Raw genomic sequence first — 15,069 nt, forward strand, 5'->3', positions numbered from 1 at the left:
TTTCCGGAACAAAATGAGTCTGAGAAAATTTTTTTGCAATAGAACTAAAGGTTGAAGGGCGTTAAAGCTTACACATCCATATATCAGCAGACCATATTGAATGATTGGTTTGATATTTGATGAACAAAACTGGAGTAATACACTTTTTGGAACAGAATGCCTTAATTTTGACGCTATTCCGCACTGCATTGCTAACTTTTTCTTCACTTCCTCAATGTGCTCTGTGAATTTCATTTTTATCCAAACGCACTCCAAGATACTTGCAGCTTTCTGACTCAGGTATATTAACAGAGTTTATTTTAAATACGGAAAACCTTTTGACATTAGAGGCACTGTTTCCTATTTTAATATTCATTTGACAACTTTTCAGATTTCAGAGACAGCTTGTTGGCGTTCAGCCGTTTCTCTACGTTGACCAGATCCTTTTGTATTGATTCAAAATCAGTATTGTCTGCTGTTAAGTTAGCATCATCTGCGAATAGATAAATTCTGAAGACTTGGCACACGTCTGGAAGGTCATTTATGTATATCAAAAAAAAAGTAGTGGGCCAAGAATCGAGCCCTGTGGAACACCACAGTTTAACTTCAAACAGCTGGAGTTGCAATTGTTGACGGAAACACATTGCTGTCTTTCCGATAAATAATCACTAATCCATCTTAGGCAAACTCCTCTTATACCATATAGTTCAAGCTTTTGTATTAGGAGTTGGTGGTCAATCGTGTCAAAAGCCTCTCTTAAGTGAACAAAGAATGTGGCTACCTGACAATTGCGGCTCTCACGAACTGTTTCCGTTAATTTTCCAATGGCATCAATATTGCTATATTTTCGAAAACCAAATTGATTAGGATGGAACAAATTGAAAGTCTCAAAAGTATGTATAAATTCGATTATACATAACGCGTTCAAAAACTTTACTCCACACAATGAGTAGCGAATTTGGTCTGTGGTTATTTATCTCGTCTTTCGCCCCTGCCTTATGCAGAGGTACAATTTAAGCTTGTTTTAGAATACTTGGAAATTTAGAATACTTGGAAATCGTACTAATATCATCAATTCCTGCAGATGATTTCTCTTTGAGATCTTCAATTATTTGCAAGATTTCGTTGCAATTTGTTTCATAAAACCACATGCTCTGCAAATTATTAACTTGAGGACTAACAAAAACCTCATTTGGGATGTCTTCTTTTGTTTTTTGTCCTATACCTACAAAAAAAGTGTTGAGCTCGTTTGCAACATCTAGATTATCATCAATTCTTCTACCATCTTTCATTATGCGGGGAACTTTAGAATTTCTAACGGTAACGCCCTTAAGCTCATTTAGAAAATTATTTACTTGTTTTGAATGTTTCATGGTGTGAAGGGCTATTCTTAATCTTAAAAGTTTGGCCCCCGCAGTAACATACTCCCCAATATTCCCTCCAACAGCTGGCGTTTTGAACCCCGTCTCAACCATCACTCCGTCCAGCGAAGTTGTTAAAACTGTAATTCTGTTGAAACTGCATTTTCGTATTTTCATGCCGTTTTAAGTGCTTTTTATGCCGGACGGCTTTGTTTCAATCTTTTGTACCGAATTTAAAGTTGAATTGCATTTATGCATTTTTTTTCATGAGAGGCTTTCCTTGCCTTTATTATTTTTATCACTGTAGTTATGTTCTCTTTAAGTTACTCTAAATCTGTGTAAGGTCTATGAAGGGAACCGGACTAGCATATTTCTGAAGTAAAATCAATTTTAATAGCCGTGATGCGATAGCGGATATTATTGAGGACATTGTGGTTTTTAATTGCTCTCGTAGAGAAGCAATTATTGTAAACGTGTCTTCTTTATGCAAAATTTTCGCTTAACCGTTTTGACTTCTCGAGTGACCTTTGAGCCCTTGAATTTTTGCGTTTTGCGTGATCTAATATTCTCAATCACAATTTCAAGCAGCTGAACTTTATTGGCGGCAATTTAATCCTCAAAGCCAAATGAAAATTTTTTCGCTTTAAATCTTAATATTGGTATAAATTAACCTCTAATGTTATTTGAAGCCCGCTATTGAAATTCTTAGTCCCATTTAGGCTCATCTCCCCCCAACTGAAGCAGGCTGCAATTGATTAGAGCTCCCACTAGTCGTACGAGAGCATTTGTTCTGACGTCTAGTCGGTTAATATTTTTAATTGGTCTCCATCGATGATTCTAACAACCTGTCTTCTTGGAATCGGCTTTTTCAATAACTTCAGTGACTTCTACTGCTTTACAGTGATAGGTCAATTGCGTGGCTTACCTCACTTAAAAAGTGACTTCTGAACTCACTTAATGACCGTAAGGTTTTATGAACATTTACTAGTTAAAGATCATTAGTGTGCATCTAAGTAGTGCCAAACTTATATGCCCTAAGTCTTGAGCATTAGTCTTTGATTTCGAATATCAATTTTAAAAAGCTCTTTTAGAGCTTTTTTATAAGAGCGTATGTGTCATAAAAGTGACAGTCTTAATCTAAACTAGACAATCTAGTGGTCTATTGAGGGAAAGAGAGAGAGAGAGAGAGAGAGAAAGAGTTAATTCCTCTGAGTATAAATAAACATCAAAATATAACTCATAACAAAAAATTCCTACTTTTATAGTTTAAGACCAGAAAGCTTCAAGTTACCTTTACATTACAAATAAAACCATTGTACACTCAGAGAGGACAGTTTACGGATCCGACTGGATCACTGAGCACTGCCCTTAATTCTTTTTACATAGTTGAAGGAATTTCTTTAGTTGAAGGAATTTTCAATTTTTGACAGTTTTTTACCCCTTTAGAGAAGCCTGGCAAGAGCGAATTGAATCATTCTGAAATGTCTTTTTAATGAACCGAAAAAATAATTCGCGGAAGTTCTATATAAAGTAGCAATTACGAGAAGATTGTTTTTGTTAATTCATTATTCGATAAAATGTAGTTGTCTCTGATCTTGTGCACCAGACTGACAAACGAACATCTAGAAAGCTCATTAAAGTTTGGTGGTAACACATTGTTTTTGATAAAAAGATTAAGTAATTTGCCACCTCTGTATCTTAGTGAGTTCCTTTCAGAACATTCGTTTACACTTTGGCATATTCAACAACCATTTCAAAGATCTTCTTGTTGAATTGTTTGACAGGGATTCAAAGGAAAAAACTCATTAAGATATGTATCTGTGTGCATTTTATTTATTGATTTCATTACAAACTTAAGAAATTCGTAAATATGCAATTCGTGAGCAGTTAAAACCTTGTATTTCTCGAAAAATGAGTTACATTTCCTGTGTATTTCTGGAACAAAATGAGTCTGAGAAATTTTTTTGCCGTAGAACTAAAGGTTGAGGGGCGTTAAAGCTTACACATCCATAGATCAGCACACCATATTGATTAATTGGTTTGATATTTGATGAATAAAACTGGAGTAATACATTTTTTGGAACAGAATGCCTTAATTTTGACGCTATTCCGCACTGCATTGCTAACTTTTTCTGCACTTCCTCAATGTGCTCTGTGAATTTCCTTTTTATCCAAACGCACTCCAAGATACTTGCAGCTTTCTGACTCAGGTATATTAACAGAGTTTAATTTAAATACGGAAAACCTTTTGACATTAGAGGCACTGTTTCCTATTTTAATATTCATTTGACAACTTTTCAGATTTAAGAGACAGCTTGTTGGCGTTGAGCCGTTTCTCTACGTTGACCAGATCCTTTTGTATTGATTCAAAATCACTATTGTCTGCTTTTAAGTTAGCATCATCTGCGAATAGATAAATTCTGAAGACTTGGCACACGTCTGGAAGGTCATTTATGTATATCAAAAAAGTAGTGGGCCAAGAATGAGCCTTGTGGAACACCACAGTTTAACTTCAACCAGCTGGAGTCGCAATTATTGACTGAAACACATTGCTGTCTTTCCGATAGATAATCACTAATCCATCTTAGGCAAACTCCTCTTATACCATATAGTTCAAGCTTTTGTATTAGGATTTGGTGGTCAATCGTGTCAAAAGCCTCTCTTAAGTGAACAGAGAATGTGGCTACCTGACAATTGCGGCTCTCACGAACTGTTTCCGTTAATTTTCCAATGGCATCAATATTGCTATATTTTCGAAAACCAAATTGATTAGGATGGAACAAATTGAAAGTCTCAAAAGTATGTATAAATTCGATTATGCATAACGCGTTCAAAAACTTTACTCCACACAATGAGTAGCGAAATTGGTCTGTAGTTATTTATCTCGTCTTTCGCCCCTGCCTTATGCAGAGGTACAATTTTAGCTTGTTTTAGAATACTTGGAAATTTACCGTCTTCAAAAGATTTATTTACGAGATGGACAAGATGCTTGCAAGTTAAGGAACGTGTTTTCTTAATTAAAATCGTACTAATATCATCAATTCCTGCAGATGATTTCTCTTTGAGATCTTCAATTATTTGCAAGATTTCGTTGCAATTTGTTTCAAAGCCACATACTCTGCAAGTTTTTAACCTGAGGACTAGCGAAAACTTCATTTGTGATGTCTTTTGTTTTTTGTCCTCGACCTACAAAAAAATGTTGAGCTCGTTCGCAACATTTAAATTATCATCAATTCTTTTACCATCTTTTATTAGGCAAGGAACTTTAGAATTTATAACAGTAACGCCCTTAAGCTCATTTAAAAAATAAACTTGTTTTGAGTCTGCGATGCATTTTGAGAACTTTTGCTCATAAATTTTTTTGACTTTGATTGTTTTCTCTACTTTAATACGTAACGCTTTAAATTTCTCTAATTTTCCGTTGTTCTGACGGTCAATTTTCCATGACTTGTTATTGGTTTTTTTTGCAAATCAAATTTTTCAAATTTTCATCAAACCATTTAGGTTTTCTAATTGTATTGCTGCTTGACCTCCGGTAAGGTGCGAACATTGCTACTACTTCTTTAAAAGTATTTTCAAATCTGTCAAATGCACAATTTATACTTTCCGTTTCCTGGTATCTTATCGTAGTTAGTGATTTAGAAAGGTTTTCAATAAAAGAAGAAATTCTATTCAGCGATTTAAAAAAAACTGGTGTCACGAAAACCAATTTCCGATAAACAATTTTGCTATTCTTTTCAAATTGTAGCGCGATAGGAAAGTGATCGCAATGATTTTGGTCCTCCATTACAAAAAATTTCTGAATCCTTAAATTTTTCACGAAAAAGATCCAAACAAGTCGAGGTATTTCGGCTGATGCGAGTTGGCTCACGACAACATAATTGAAAACCATTCGATTGGATAGTCGATAGATATGATGAAGTCATCAAATTGTTATCTAGCACGTTGATATTGAAGTCCCCACAAGCAATTATTCTGTCATAACTTTCATTGATGTTGTCCAATGTTTTATCGAGCTCAAAAACAAAATTCTGCTTGTTAGTTCTGGGGGATTATAAACCACTAACAGAGCAATCTTTAACTCTCCGAATTTCATCTGAGCCCAAAGACTTTCATTTAATTTGCAACTCAGCTCTTCAATCAATTTCACCTCATCATTTATTTCGATCATAATACCTTCACCCCTACCACTTCTTGATTTTGACAAGCAAGTATTATAACATGTTACTTTGAATAGATTCGGATCATCTTTAACCGTTAGCCAAGATTCTGTTAAACATATGACGGAAGGCGGAGACTCAAAACAAGATATCAGTGCTTCTAAGACTTCATGATGTTTCTTAATGGATCTAGTATTTACTTGTAAAATTTTATAGTGATTTGATGCAGGTCTGATTTTAGTCGCTTTATTTAATCTAATGGGTGAATTCTTATGTTCCAGACTCATCGCAGCACTCTTCGCTCCGAAACGGTTGTTCCTCAATATCCGCAAGAATTGTCTCTTTGGCATTTGGTGAATCACTAATAAGCCTCATAACAAAATCTAGTAATTCGTCTTTATCAGCTCTCCTGCTTTTTAGTTCTTCCATTAGATTGGTATAGTCGTCGTTTTCAAAATTGTCACGCATACGTTTAGGGAAGGCATTATGGTTGATAAAGGTGTACCAGGCGCAAAATTTGGTTCTTTTGCTAGCCTCAGAACAGGCGGGTTGTAAATAATTTCATTGACTTCCATTGAACTCGCTGTTGTGGTGTGTCCTTGGCTTTGCTTTTGTTGTAGATTCGTTGGATAACTGAACTTGCGATTAGTTTTACCAGAAACGGGTTGCAATTCAACAATATCTTGAAAAGAGTTCAGTTCTAGATATCGCTTCATCCCATCTGACTCGATCTGATCAAGTGGTGCTGAATTCTTAGTCGTGACTTTTAATTGTTTTGCTTGAGCCTCCTCTTTCAATGATTTGTCGCACTTGCTCATTCGCTCTAGAATAAAAACCGCTTTTCCATTGTTTGGATTCCTATAATTCCGTAGCAAACCCTTCCTGGTCCCGATTCTCTCCTTTTGGTCAAAATAGACGAACTTTGCTATTACTGGTGGTGGATTGAATGGCGATCCTCTGCCCAACGGATGGCACTCTTTTAAATCGCGCGTTTTAATGTTGACATTCAACACATTTTGGATAAGGTCAATAACATATGAGAAGTAGGTTCCATTTGAACTAAATGGTAGATTACGAAAAATTAGACAATCTTTCAATTGATATCTTTCCAGTTGATTAACTTCGATCTTCATTTGTGCCACCTCAGATTCCAATTCGGCAATTCGTTTTTTTCGCAAAATTTTCTTCGATTAGGGTTTTCAAAATTTCCTTGGATGGTTCATCAAGACTCTCACTCTCATCCAATTTTTTCATCAGATCTCCCATGCCTCGCTGGCTCATCTCTAGAACTATTTAATAAGTTTATCACAACAATTAAGCTAAAGTTACTATTAAAGGACTGGTGCTCGATCTGTGTATCTTATTTCTTTGATTGTTTCAATTCATGGAAGGCCACAAGCGTCTATTGCGGCTATTTTCCGGCAATCTGCCGGCTATATTTTAATATTCCAAAACCTTGTATAGGCCTTCAATTTGGATAGGCAACTCCATCAACTGTTTTTGGAATTTTTATCTGTCAAAAAAGTGGCATTTTGAGGTGAAAACAAATTTTTAGCTCAGTTTGCGAGTGTTGTATCATGATATTATTAGCTGACAAAATTGGTTTCGCTCTACCTCATTTTTCCGTATTTTAAATTCGCTAAACATATTTACTTTTTTATGCTAGATTTACTTCTCTCATTCTGCTGAAATTGCTTTCATACACTTGCTCTGCAAAACAATCTAAAATGGAACGAAATCAAAATAGAAACAGGATAAAGCCAGCCCAGTTTTAAATGCCTCGTGTTGGAAATTTTTCTAATTAGGCCTAATTACCAGGTCTAATGTTTATTGGTATGCCAAGCGCCGTATCATCTTATTAAGAAACAGCAATATGTCTAAGAAACCGAATCAAAATAGCTTGCACTTTTGTAGTTTTTGCAAGAATCATTTTCTTTTCTTAAAATTTCAAGGGGGTTGTGAGAATAAATGGCGGATATTTTCTTGCATTCTGCTGGTTAATTTGAATGAAGTTCATAAATTTTTGTTCAAATTTCGATTTTTTGATTGATTGCACTGATTAAATTCCCTTACCAGTCAAAATTGTTAAGTAACCTGTTAGTTCTCTTAGCAAAATCGAGACCATTTGTTGCCTCTTTGCTTTTTTCTATAATTTTTCCATAATGTTTTGTATTTGAAATTGTTTTGAATTCCATTATTACAAGACTTAGGTCCTATAAATGATGAGATCTGGAAGCTTATTGAATGCAAATTTAAATGTTTCAAGCAAGTAATTGAAGATTAATATAGGTCTCGCAAATTGTATAATTCAAGGCTCTATTATTAGAAAATTATTTTTGTAAAACAAAAATAGTGAGGATAAGAATTCGAAATCAGCATTTCAAGTTTTGGTGTTTTCCTTCATATTTTAACTAGAGAGATCTGCTTTATTTTTCGCGGCTATTTTTCTGCATTTCGGCGCTGATAAATTTTTAAATTGTTTGTGGAGAATAATAACGAATGCTCTCGAGCGATGTTTAGAGTAGTTATTCTGTTCTTGTCTTTTTAATGCAAATTTTTCGATAGACCTGTTGTTAAATGTTCTTTTGCTGGCTTGCAGTATTTGATTTTTTAATCGAAATAAACGGGGATAAATTGGTGAAGTTTGAGTGTGTAGCTGTCACAGAGATTTAGTATGCAATAAGTGTTACTATTTCCTCCCCCCCCCCCCCCCCCCCCCACACACACACACACACACACGCACACACACACACACACACACCTCCCTGAGCGTAAGCAAGCTATCCCAACTACTCGGCTTTCGTTCGAGAGCAATTCGTCCGATGGTAGTCAACTGTGTTTCTAGAATCATGTTGCTACGATGAATTTAAAGACTTTACTTTGCGCAGCAATGTTTGCGCAGCAACATCTTTGAGACTTAAAGAGTATGAACAGCTTAGTTGAATTTTTTGCCTTATACAATTTCCAAATCAATCAAAATTATTGCTTGAGCTGAAATGAGAATTTAATTGATTGTTCAAAAATAAACCGTGCTGAAAGGTTAATCGGCACGACCTTCGTCTAGATAACGTCTAGAGTGTGGTTCGTTCCATTGTAGTACCCGGAAATAGTCGCATATTGTTCTCTAATTAAGGAAAGGGGGTGCCCAATTATGGGAAAGAGGCAAACATACCTTTTATTATCTGCACTCAAAATATTTGTCATCAAACGATATTGGCATCGTTTTTCGTTGTAGTCTATAAATTATGAAATTATACCATTGAGGATGTTTTTTACCTGTTTTAGATTACCTCCCTCGTATTTCTGGATAATTGGTGAACCCATGACGCAGATCACAAAAACGAATTTCACCTTTCGCTGTGACCAGCCGACAATTATCACCTGCATCCTTGTGAAATCGAGCGAGTTAATGAGATTGGAGTGGGCCACGGAAACTTCACGTTTCTGCAATTGTTATCCTCAATGTTTTACTAAAATATTTGCAGTTTTGTGAAATTGTAATATAAGCTACAATAAAATACTATATATTGATTACATCTGTTGTCAATGTGTTTGAAATAAACAAAAGATTTTACAATCAAACCGTTTTGGCTAACACCTTTGAAACACAGTTGACAAGTTCTAATTGCTCTCGAACGTTGAAGCAAGTATTGTTGTCGTGTATGTCTATTTTGACTCGAAGTGTATGACTGATTGGGGGGTTGCCTTTTTTAATGTCTATTTATGTTGCAATGAATTTGAAACAGAAAATAAAACACGCGCAGAAATGTGATACAAAATAAGGAGTCGAGGAAACGAGTGGTTTATCAACTATTTTGCTGACTTTTTGAGTGCATCAGTGGTTTTTGGTCCATGGTTCTGTTTTATTGCATTTATTAGTTACCGCGAATTGTTGGTGTGAAGCAGTTTTATCGGAACGACCGTTTACATGAACAGTCAGATATAGCGACCTTTTCCCCACTGTCTTGGTTTATTTTCTTTCAAATGAGCGTTTCCGTGATTCGTCAGAGATAATAATTTTGGCATAATTCATTCTCCCATCGGGTTTTTTTAATTGCTCTTGATCGAAGTTTGAAACAATTATTGCATTTTGGTAATAAGCATGTTGGTATTTTATGCAAAGTTTTTGCAAAATTTTGACTTGACTCACTAGTCGTGCGAGAGCAATTCATCCGACGTTAGTGGGTTGTGTTTGGATTTCTTTAAGTTTAAGTATCGTCAAATTATGCGCAATATTAGTTTTTTAAAATGTGACCTACAGCTAGGTTACAATAAGTTCTCTAATATTCAATTTTTTATTTTGTAAAAGAATGTAATTTCATTACATCAAAAATTCTTGGTAGGAAAAAGACATTTTTGAAAAAGACATTCTTGGTAGGAAAAAAGAAATTTTTAGATGATAGGTCCAGGAAGTGGTATTTTCATATTTAGTCTTAATTGCTCTCGAATGAGAAGCAATTATTGTATTGTCTGTAACGACTCAAAGAGGAGTATTGGTATTCTACAGGTTTTTACGACTCGAAGAGGAGTATTGAGAGTCTAATTTTTTAGCTGACGCAAGTTTGTGCATGACTCGAACTTTTGATTTTTGTTTTCGAGCATTGACTTGTTTTAGAACGTTGACTTCTGTTTTCGAACATTGGACTTTAATAGTAGCTTAGTTTGTTATATATAGTAATTTGAAAATGATGTTCATATTCAAGGTGAAAAGGTAACTTCGATCCCCTATAAGTCCCTCCTACCTATTTGGACCCCCTCCCCCACAACTACGTGCCACCTACCTACCCTCAACTGTCTAACCCCCACTCACCCCCATCTGCCGACCCGCTTCCCCCATCCAACGCATCCCTCACCTACCCCAACCCCTCCCCTACTTACTTCCTCAGCGCCTACACACAGCCCTGAACTAAAAATTGTGTCTGCATTTTCTAAAAGACTTTTTAATGTGTTTTATGGGGCTACGTTTTTGTTCTTCCTCGTATATATTGATGTTTTGATTTCGGTAAGTTAAGGTTAGAGATTATACTTCACAACGCTTAGAGTCGTTTCCGTTATTCTACCGGATGTTTTCAATGCAGATTTTTCGCTTGACCCTTTTTGCGCTTTTTTAAGGTAATCTTTGACTTCTTGAGTGACTTTTTCATACACTTCTTGATTTTTGAGTAATTTCGATAGCTCTCACTCCGAATTAAAGTTTGTTTTTCAGTTAAAACCGATTGTTAGAGATAGGAAGACAAGGGCCCCTGGAGAGTAATGCCGATCTCGAGGTGACGGAGTCGAACTCAGGAGGTCGGCGTTCGAACCCGACCTTTGTTTGAGGTTTTTGCACCAATAAAGAAAAATTTATCTCGGCTGCAGCTCCTGAATAAAATTACCCCGCCGAAATGCGGAGTAATTCAAACAACTAGGTGTTCAGTCGTCTATCAAATTTTGCTTTGCTTTTGCTTCTATCTGTTTGAAAGATGTATGTTTGAGAAGGAAGTGTTAGGCTGTAGCTTAAAATGGAAGGGGTAAAATTTTCACCAGAAAATGTTCCTGGCTGCTGAATTTCGCTTTGAAATAGTTATACATAACCCTTGTACTCCATTTTCGATTGATAGAGTGAAATGAAATTACAAATGAGCTATTTTGTGCTTTTTTGTTTTCTCAGTTCTCTGAGTTTTTGGTGTAATTTTTCAGTGTTTGGCGTCTAATGTTATCGATTTGTTTTTAAAATGGGTTCTACTTGTACTCGTAACTTTCGGCGCAATCTTTTCATTGGAGTTTTGAGATTACAGGTCTACGAAGTTATCGCTGCTATTTCTGGTAATCTGCCAGCGATGATACACTGTTCTCTCAAACATAAAACAAACTATGAAATATATTTATGGACCTGCCGAGACATTTAAAGGCGTTAACATTCTATGTTTTCTTTCAGCTCACCTTGGTTTTATGAAGTAGAAGGTGGCTACAACACTATTTCGCTTCCTGGGCTTGATACGCTTAGATTTGAACGGATATAAATTTTCTGTAGAAAAGAAATCGAGTTGGAAGTGAGATGTATTCAAAGTTTCTGTGTTCTAATGGCAACACGCCTTCTTTTGATCATACCTAGAACCATGGAAAAGAAATCAGATTAATTGCTTGCTTAAAACAAATTCAGTTTAATTCAGATTAAATAGCTTGCAAAAAAATCGATGCAAAATATTTTTCAAAAAATTAACAAAAATTTAAAAAAATAAAAGTAAAATGCAGAATAACATCAGCTAATTTAACTTGAAGAACTTCTACAAGACTTTATAGAACTTTTACAGATCACTCTTTGTTTTGTATTTTGTATTGATCTTGATAGTATAAAAGACTCAAGAAGCATCTGCTATAACATTCAAAATTTTAAGGCAAATCGGTGAAAGCGCATCTTACGCTTAAAAACTTCACTTTTGAAACGTTCTTTTTTTAATGTTCGCTGATGAAAAGGGTCAAAGTAAAGCAAAGCAGTCGAAAAAGTTTGAAGTGATGCGTTTTTTTATGTGTTCTAAAAATTGATATTTTTGGAGATAAAAATGTGAAAAAGCGGAAAATTCTGGAAATAAACGTATAATGTTTTATATTTCTTCAGAAATGTGCAAGCTATCCAAACATTTCACCTCTTGAAATGAATTTACAAAGATTATAGTTTACAATAAGAGAATGCGGATTTTGGTAGCCCCATCGCTCACATGAGTGTACGAAAAAATGTGACAAAACAGTAGCTCCTAAGAAGTGATTTCTCAACGTTTGCGAACAATGGGCTTTGACATCCATTGCCGATTTGTAATGAAAAACTTGTGCCTTTTTTAGGCAAGAAGATCATTGTCTACGTATTTAATTCACATGCAAAAGTATAGTTGAAAAAAAAATAACGAGAAAATCTTAAATGGAAATTGATTAAATGTCACGTGATTCGCCAAGTTAAAACCATTGCTTTCATAAATATCGAGCGCTTAGTTTGCCGCTGTTTATTGTGCTCTTCAAAAGCGAATAAAATTAGAATGTAGACATATAGACGAAAATTTATTTAACGCTCTCAAATTGAATTGTATTATTGAGTTATCCTAAAACATTGTTAATAAAGTGAGTAAAAGTTAAATGATAACAAGGAGGCGCGGTAATGTGCGTTCGCACACAATGTTCCGACCCCGCTCATCCACGGTCTTGACTTAATTGGCTACCAAATGATGAGGAAGCGATCGAAAACTTTCAAAAATATACATATCGTTCAACAAAACACTAATGGAAAATATTGCAACGTTAGAGGGCCGATGAATTTTGTTAATAGGACTACTAAAAGACAATAATGAAAATCCAACAACAAACATTAATTACGACCAAAACTCGATGTCAAAAGAAGAGCAAAAAGGCGAAGTTCAAAAATACGATTTTAATTTTGAAAACATTTAATTCCGGAAAGAATAACTTCATTGGATATTAATTTAAATCTCTAAACGTTAATTTATATCTCAATAAGAAGCCATTAAGAACTGCCATCACCAGCGTACGTCATACGACTACAAAAGGACAAACACCGGCAAAAATATAAAGTTCAATTAAAACGGCAGTGAAGCCGTTAAAACCATGAGTTTGTCATTATGAACATTAAAATTATTCATTTGCGCATTTTTGAAGAACCAACGGGAGGTGCCATTAATGTTTTAATTTAAAAAGAAAACAGAAATCCTATAAAATGTACAAATTTATGAAAATCAATTATTTTATGAAAACTCTTAGTAACAATGCCGAGAAACAAATGGTTGTAACTAAAGCACTTATGAAGATTAAATTGTTGCTCACTCGAAACGGGTATTGACCTGTCTTTACAGACTAAGCTACAAATCGACCGTAAATGATTTTAAAAAAATGGCACAACTCATAAATCAAAGTAAGTATTTTCAAAAGTCACAAGAGACGTGAGATATCAACAAAAAGGGATGGGTTAACTTGCAACACCTCAGGAAGCCAATTAATCCTGTCATTAATGAGGCTAAGCCGCAAGACATGCCGAAGCCAAAAGTTCACAAACCTTTTTACAACAACACAGTGTTAAAGGCACTATAGATATAAGATGCTATCTGCAAGAACTGTAAATCATTACTTGCTTCTCATCTAAACAACTAAGGGTCCTTCTTTTGAAGGGACTACGTAGAAATAATACCAAATTAACCCCAAAATTTTATTAGCATCGAAAATTCGAAAATGTTTATTGAAAATCATCTGTTAAAACATATAACCAACAGCAAGACTATTGTGTGTCTCAACGAAAGTAGTTCAGACTTATTTTTATTTAGTTTGAGTTACATGATGACGAAAAAAAGCAAAACGAAGACAGTTGAAAACATCCTTTTTTAAAATTCATTTGAAAGTTATTAAAACAAATAGCTATGAACTAAATCTTTAAATAGGTTCAATTATTTTAGAGGCAAAAATTCTTTGAAAAAACCTAAATTTTGCGAGAGAACTATCACAGCCCTTAAAAGCATTTTATTCAGCAAAAACATTAACATTCAGCTTTTAACATATTCAGTTGTGCATTTTTAACGCTGTGCCTTTTTCGGATTATAAATTTCTTGAATAGGACCTGTCAATAATGTGATATTTCGACAAGGAAACAAAATGAACCTATAAAATATGCAATTATGCTCAAAATTAAAAAATTGAAAACGTATCAAAACCAATAAACAATTATTGAAATTAAAAAAACCGTTGCAGACATCAATTTATAATTCACAAGAGTTGAGTTTTTATTGGTCTTTATTGTGACTACGCCAGAATTCGAGAGAAATAAGATAAAATAGTGGCTAAGTTCAAAAATTCACCAACATTTTCTTCAAACAAATATACTCAAATCATTAGACATTAGAAAACGTCTGAACGCATTCTCTAGGTTCACTCATACCTCCTAAACAAGCTGATTGGGTCTTTGATTGGGTTGACTAAGTTATTGGACTACAAAATGATAACAAATGAAAGCAAAACCAGATGTTCATACAATTTTACGAAAACAATTGGTCAAAGCCATAAAAATTCTGAGCTTAACTCTTGAACCATAATCTTTTTAGGGCCTCATTTTTTGTAATGAGTTCCTGTCAATAATTGAACCCGGATTTAAATTTTTCGTCAGTAATTAACCTAAAAAGTTATAGATGCGGAAGTATTTTGAAAAATGCCGCGCCCCATTAAGATCTAAAAAATATTATTTTAAGGACGCATTGTAAGATCAAGATCAGCTCCCACATTGCTGCGCTCTAGAAAACACTTGTTTGTTCAATTGGTTGCAAAATAATGGAATTTTTAAACGAAATTTTTCAGCATATCAAAAATAAGTAATGCATTTTTGTATAATTATTGAGTCTACATTTGCGAAAAACTGGCAAACTTATAATGCCAGAAGACTCAAATCCAGTGGGAGCAACTAGCTCTTTTTCAGCTCACAAAGAATTTGACTGCAGTTTTTAGGTGTCTGTTTCCAGCAAACTTAAAAAGTGGGCTTAGATAGTGTATTTGGTCCCATTTTGGACGAAAAAAGTCTGAATTTTGAAAAAAAATTAGCATAA

General features: G+C 34.7%; 1 protein-coding gene across 2 annotated transcripts in view; it reads left to right on the forward strand.

Moving 5' to 3' along the window:
• LOC142343649 (selenoprotein T2-like) overlaps positions 1-9,082 on the forward strand; it is a 37,806-nt gene extending 28,724 nt beyond the window's left edge. For both annotated transcript variants that reach the window (XM_075395190.1, XM_075395189.1), the window contains one exon: positions 8,786-9,082. The gene's annotated coding sequence lies outside the window, so the exon portion shown is untranslated. The remainder of the gene's footprint in view (positions 1-8,785) is intronic.
• Positions 9,083-15,069: the final 5,987 nt, after the last annotated feature.

The sequence above is a fragment of the Convolutriloba macropyga genome, chromosome 1, assembly GCF_964194025.1.
Source record: "Convolutriloba macropyga chromosome 1, txConMacr16.3, whole genome shotgun sequence".
Taxonomy (NCBI): domain Eukaryota; kingdom Metazoa; phylum Xenacoelomorpha; order Acoela; family Convolutidae; genus Convolutriloba; species Convolutriloba macropyga.